The following is a 6,086-nucleotide window of genomic DNA, read 5'->3' on the forward strand; positions in this document are numbered from 1 at the left end:
GTTCCAATAAGAAAATCTATGCTGTCAGGGTAAGATATTCTGGTTGGTCTGTTGCTACATGGAAGAAGAGTAAAGGGTCAGGTAGACATTTTTGCCAATAAGACCTCATTTAGGAATTTTTAAGCTGCAGAAGTTTAGAAGTGCTCTTAAGCAAGGCTTACTTTGAATCCATTAGCTCCACAAAGCTAACTCAGTTTATAAACAAATACTTGAAAAGCAATCACTTTTGGACCTAGCTATAAAGGCTTCAAAGTATGATCAAATTTAAGATGAAAAATACTTAAAATAGTCATTGACAAAAAATTGCAAATTTGAGCAATCGACCAAACAATATAAATTTTTTCCAATATACACACAATTTTAGAGAAGTAAGATCAATAGCATTTTTAGGAACAATAAGGTTTCCTAGTTACAAACAGTCAACCAAGGATATATGCCTGTATAAAGAATGCATCATTAACTACTTAAATCTACAGGATACTACACGCTTCAGCAGCACGTTTACCCAAATTACACTATAGAGATTAACATGGCACTTGCACAAGGATGATATGAAAATTTGTGAAGTATTCCATATTTTTCACCCTTCAGATGCAAGATATGAAAAACAGTTATTAAAAATTGATTACAAAAATACAAGTCGTTATGTCGAAAAATGAACTTTACAACTTTGGTGCGTGGGGGGGGGTAGCGGCGAGGATTGATTGGGGGGGCATGGGAAGGATGGGAATGGATGGGAAGGGTAAACAAAGAGGAGGCTACAATGCTTGATAAGAAATGTACTCATTATCTTGCCCATATAATTGTAACCCCACTGTACAGTATTTTCACAATAAAAATATTAAAAAATACAAATGTAACAATACATGTAATTCATTGAACTGAAAGTTATTTTGACATCAATGCATTAAATCCTCACCTTAGAAAGGCCTTTACATAGCATAATCTTTACAAAACTTTTGAAATTAGATAACATTGTCATTTTATCCCAATGAAATAAAATACTATAAGGACCTAGGAAAAAAAGGAATCTTAAACTTGTTCTATATGGAATGCTATCTGAAATAACACATTTGTAATGAACAAATATATATAATAAAACAATGTAGAATTCAAAGTATTACATCTAGGAGAGAATTAAATAGATTATGTACATTATACAAACAAAAAACAGATTATTTTAAAATATAATTTTTTCATTCAAGCACCAGAAATATTTTTAGTTTTTGTACTACTCATTCCAACAGATAAGTTGAAATGATTTCTGATTTAAATAATCACAAACCCAGCAGAAATCATTATAGATGTATACAAACAAATCTTGAATACATTTTGACATCAAAGTCAGGCAATTCACTTGAAAAATACAATGGAATCCATGAATTTTTAAAGTAAGATATTGCAGTTGCTTTGTATTGTGAAAATATTTTGTATGGACACAAAGATGGATTGGCATTTTTGAAATTTAAGAAACTTAACCAAACCATTATGACTTAGGAGAACAATTTTTACAGCCTTCCACAACTTCAAAGAGGTAGTGATACATATTTATCCTTTTGGCAATATCAAATGCAGTTTCTTCCAAGTTCTTCAGACCTGGTTTCATATATGGTTCAATAGAAGGAGATCCAGCATATCTTTGCTATTTCTATTCCAAGCAACAAGATGCAAGGAGGTCAAGAGGACTTTAGTTTGGGCATTGGTATCTGCATCATGATGAACTAAGAAGGAAGCCACTCTGGTATTATTCCACATATCAGCACTGTGCAGGGGTGTCCAGCCATTCACAGTTATTGCATGAATATCTGCCTTGAGCCACCAACACATGGACAATGTCAAAGTGTCCACTTAGGCTTCCCGAGGAAGAGAGGTATACTCATCATCATCCCTAGTATTCACATGAATGTCCTTTTTGGAAAGTAGTCTCTGTACTGTAGTAAGCCAATTATTTTCAGCAGCCCACAGAAAAATTTGCTTGAATACTTCTCCATTTTTTTTACAAATGATATCATTCCTCACTTTTTCATCTTGTTCCTTGTCTTCATCAGAATTGCCTAACCAGAAACAATGAGTACCAGTGGGAATGGGGTGTATATGTATTCCCCAATAGTTCACGTTGGTTGAACTGGTCAGAAAAATCCAGTGAATTTTCTACATCTGTTATTTCACCATGATTTTTTTTCACTTTTTCCATTTTTACTATTCGAAATTATTCTAACTGGTGAGTAGGGAATTGATAGAGAGCAGAGGAAAGGTTTTCCTCCATATTCAAAGGTACAGACTGAAAATGAGGACCAGTGGTGTCTTCATGAGCAGCTATTCTAGGAATGAGAAAATATGAAATAGTGCCTTCTATGTAAATGATTTGGGAAATGGCAGAGCCGAAAGTGAAATGATGCAACCAAAAATATAAAAGCAAAATAAATTAGGATAATTATGGATCAGTCATATTATCTATGAGAACCATGAAAGGGAGAGAGGAAGTGAGAGACAGATGTGCAATCACCTAGCTAGCCACAAAATCCATGCCTCTGATCAATTTATAGAGCAAACAATTTTATTTTTTAAAAATAGAATTTATGTATTTATTGAATTAGTACATAAATTTTAATAGCCTACATAAAGAGACATAGCTTTTACCAAATTACAGACAAGAATCTAAATCCCTGATAATTCTAGTAACAGATCTGACTGAAATCAGTTGTATCACACTTTTCCTGTAGAGTGAAGGAATAGGTCCAGGCTAGGAAAGCAGCCAGAGAAGGCAGGCCGATTGTATCTGGGACAAAACTTTGTGGAAAATGGTATTGAGGATTACCTCTGAAAGTGTATTTACTGTATCTTTTGGAAGAATTCGTCAGTATTTTTCTGGGAGCAATCCCCTAGCCAATTTTCCAGAGTAAGCACATCCCTCCTTTCATCTCTATCACAACGTTTTGCAAGTCCTCAATAACACACTACCCCCTAGCTCAATAAGCTAAAACCACACTGTGCCCATATTCTTTCAATACATTTTTTTCATGATTGTACAAATAATTTAGTGAGAACCTTCTATGTACTTTTCTAATGTGGGAATGAATGTGGGAATGAGGGGCATGACAATAGAGTAAAAGTAAGAAAAATTCAATTTAATTAGCTATTATAATATTTAAAAACATTTTCAACTCTAACTCATAGCATCATTTACTATTATTTTAATCTTTATTTGATTACTTCATCAATCCCCTAAATACGTTAAATACAAAAGCAAAAATTGTGATTTGATTTTGACACTCATGTGTGTGGATGCACAATATGGGCAAATAGATTGGAATTAATACCCATTATCCATTTTGTTAAATTAGGATGATTTTTCCAAACTGATTCTCGCAATTCATATTCCATTCAACAACACGAAACGTGACAATTCCTTTTGGTTTCCTCCTTAATAACTTTTGTTTCCATTTTATTTTACAACAAAGGTGGATTTTTCATAAATCTGCTGTAGATACAAAGATACGTTAAAATACTTCTATATGTATGCATTGATATATACATACACACATCTATTACACATGTTGCAATTATAATTTATAAGTTCTGTAACTGTATGATTTACTAAATTATTTTAAAAATAGACAACTTATGCCTGGAATCCTGGTTACTCAGGAGGATGAGATCTGATGATCATGGTTTGAAGTCATCTTGGGCAAGAAAGTACATGAGCCTCCTATCTCCAAACAACGAACAGAAAATAAAATTGAAACTGTGGCTCAAAGTAGTACAGTAGTAGCCTTGAGGGAAAAAGCTCAGAGACAACACACAGGCTCTTAGTTCAAGAACTACAATCTAGCCAAAAAATCTAATTTACAGCTGTGTAAGTAGAATATTTCCATCACCCAAATGCACATCCATGCTCATTTGCAAGATAACTCTGTTATGTCTGGAGTACCACACAAAATTATAGCTTCAGTAGAAAGGATCACAACATGGGTTCACTCTATTTCTCTCATGGATTTTTTCTCCACTGAAATACTCAAATCTTACAATCATTCAAATTATTTGAAGTCATAGCTTTTTTCTTCAATACCCATAATAGAGTTTGCATTGAGTGTCTTGTGTCTCCTAAATGGGTGTACTTACCACTTTGTCATACCCCCAGCCCTAAATTATCCTGATTATTTTTCAGATAGAATCTGGCGTCCTCCTTGTGTATGATCTTAGGCTCAGTCCACTTTATGTTATTCTTCCTGGAATTTAGAATAACAGGTACATGGCATTGTGTACAGATCTTTCTGTCTAGTCTGGGCTTTAACCACTGTCCTCACAACAGTACACTCCCATGTATTCAGGATTCTCAAAAGCTTATCATAGCTGATTTTTTAAAACAAATCTTTGCATTTCCTGCAGGTTTTTAAGTACTGAATTAATTTGTGTTTTCTTGGGGTTTTTTTGTTTCATTTGAATGTATTTGTTGAGTTGTTCCAAACTTTCCTTTTTTTTTTCACTCACGTTCTTACCTAAGTGCTGGGAAACCAATTCTTCTTTCTCAAGATAGTCAAGGTGAACTTTATTTATTCCAAAGCAATTTCAGTAATATTTAAACACCTTCATACCTCTGAATGTTATACGAATGCTAAGTGCTGAAAAGGGTCTTTTTAATTTTCACAGCAGTCTTTGGCATACACAGACAGATCATGAAATAGATGAAGATAATAAAACTATAGATGCTTGGCAGAGGACAAAAACCTATTATTAATTGTTTGACAGAGACTTCCCTTCTCGTGAAAGAAATACGCTGTTTGATGCGGGATTTCACAAAATCATATAGCTAGGAAGAACCTAAACAATCATATAATACTACAGAGTTGAGGGAGATGAATAGCCCTCCTGAATAATTTACTTTTGGGTCAAATAAAAGCAGGCTTGCAAAAAGAGAATAGACTTTAGAGAAATATGATCAGTTGCATGTAAATAGCTGTTTAGCTGATTTTGTTAATTTGTGAGCTAATACATGGCAATAAGGTACAACAAGGTAAAAAAATAAAGAAGGTCGCATTGGTGTGTTTGTGTGTTCACGCGCACGTGTGTATGCACACGCACATCTGCAGGTGCTCATGCATGTATTCATCATTCCTGAAGCTTGATAGTGCCTGGGCACTATCCCTAAGCTTCTGTGCCCAAGGATAGTGGTCTACCACTCGAGCCACTGCTCCACTTCTGATTTTTTGGAGATATCACATGTATTTTCACGATTGGACGGGCTTTGAACAGTGGTCTTCAGATCTCAGGCTCTTGAATAGCTAGCTAAGCTGATTCAGCCTCTGAGTAGCTAGTTAAAATTCTGACTGTCCTTTGTGCTTCACAGCTCTTTTATTCTTTTCCTGAGGTAATGACAAGCCTAACTCATATATATGTCTAGTTGCTTTAAAAATACTGCTACTGCTTGGCACCAGGGGCTCCCATTTCTACTCTTAACTACTTAGGAGGCTTGAGAACAGAACCCAAGCCAAAAGTTTAGTGGACTTCCTTCTCCATCTATAGCTGGGTGCACTGGATCATTTCCACCATCCTGCACTATCTAGAGGCTAAGACTGGAAATACTGCAGAATCCAGGCCAGCAAAGGTAGGCAGCTAGACAAATTGGTGTGGAACTCAGGTGCATGTTCTTGTGGAAAGGGAACCCCTGTTCTAAAATTAACCACTGATATGACACCAGCCTAGCAAGAACAATACTGCAAGTTGAAATCCCCACAATTACCCACAACCAAAATATGTAAATATATTATATTAACATCCCAAAACTTAGTACAATCTGTTCTTTGGTTTAATATCATCTTTATCTGATTATCATATGATGTGACAGAATAGTTTCTTCATTACTCTTAAGATATATTTTAAAAGACCTAGAAAAGTCTTTCTCACTTATTAACTGCAAACGAATGGCAATTCATCTCATTTCTTACATATTTGACTAACACCATAAATCCATCTTATGATTTTTATTAATACTAATATATTCTGATTTATTACTTTACTTTGTAACATTTATAAATTTTTTGCTTCTCTGCTGAAGTTTAAGTATTTAAATAGTATCATCAAAGTAT

General features: G+C 34.5%; 1 pseudogene; it reads left to right on the plus strand.

Annotated features, from left to right (window-relative positions):
• Nucleotides 1-484: 484 nt before the first annotated feature.
• Nucleotides 485-581, plus strand: LOC122123937 (annotated as a pseudogene).
• Nucleotides 582-6,086: the final 5,505 nt, after the last annotated feature.

This window comes from Dipodomys spectabilis, unplaced genomic scaffold (genome assembly GCF_019054845.1).
Source record: "Dipodomys spectabilis isolate Male_0828 unplaced genomic scaffold, ASM1905484v1 ptg000232l, whole genome shotgun sequence".
NCBI classification, from domain to species: Eukaryota; Metazoa; Chordata; class Mammalia; order Rodentia; family Heteromyidae; genus Dipodomys; species Dipodomys spectabilis.